A 930-nucleotide genomic window follows, 5' to 3' on the forward strand; every position below is an offset into this window, starting at 1 on the left:
AATACCAAAAAAACAAAAAAAAACCCCCCACAAGTCAGCCCAGGAGCACTCATCATTATGTGTGCATCAGATGCAGAGCTGGGATCAGGTCTCGAGTCTCAGCATGGCATGGTGCAGGCAGCTAGCCAGAAAGTCCAGTACCTACATCTTCCTGCCCTAAACTTCGTCTGCCGTGCGGTCTCTGCAGTGTGTGTCCCGCACCCCTGAGCTGCAGCTTCTCCTTTCTCATCGTGCCTCCCAGCACCAGAGAACCATAAGCAGAGTTTTGGTTTTTGTTTTTTTTTTTAGGCGAGGCAACCCTTGGTTGACCTCACAGATTTCAAGGACCTTGTCAGCTTGCAATTCCTTATTTTTTTTATTTTTTATGCCTACAGCACCTGGTCTCTGGTCTTCCTAGGTGGTCTCCCATCCAAGTACTAACCAGGCCCGACCCTGCTTAGCTTCCGAGAGCAGACGGGATCGGGCTTGCTCAGGGTAGCATGGCCTTGGACTATAAGCAGGGTTTAACTTCCATTCCCTCATTCAAGAGACAGCCATGAAATGAGAAGCATCTATCTATAAAAACATTGTAATATGCATTATTATGTATAAAGTAATGTAGGTCAAAATGATAAGAAAGCCGTTTACAAGACAGACACGATTCTGGACACTTTGTGTATCTCCAAAATACGAGACATATCAGAAACTAAGTGTGAAACAGTGCGTGGCGATCCCCTGTCACTCACCGGGCGATCCTGACTCGCCCCATTCTGAGCGTGTGCTCGGTCCGACCTCCTGGCTGCGCTATGGTCCAGAGCGGCCACGTGGCTCATTCTGGCCAATGAGTTTCGGAGCAGAAGAGACGCATGTCGCTTACATGCTGGAGCATCTAACGGCTCGTGCAGAACCCTCCAGTTCTCTCTTTCCCCCTGGCCCAAGGGGGCTCAGAAC

The 930-nt window shown here is 49.5% G+C and overlaps 1 pseudogene; it reads right to left on the minus strand.

The window, feature by feature from the left end:
* Window positions 1-365: 365 nt before the first annotated feature.
* Window positions 366-491, minus strand: LOC112472820 (annotated as a pseudogene).
* Window positions 492-930: the final 439 nt, after the last annotated feature.

Source organism: Pteropus alecto, unplaced genomic scaffold, assembly GCF_000325575.1.
Source record: "Pteropus alecto unplaced genomic scaffold, ASM32557v1 scaffold59, whole genome shotgun sequence".
In the NCBI taxonomy this organism is placed as follows: Eukaryota; Metazoa; Chordata; class Mammalia; order Chiroptera; family Pteropodidae; genus Pteropus; species Pteropus alecto.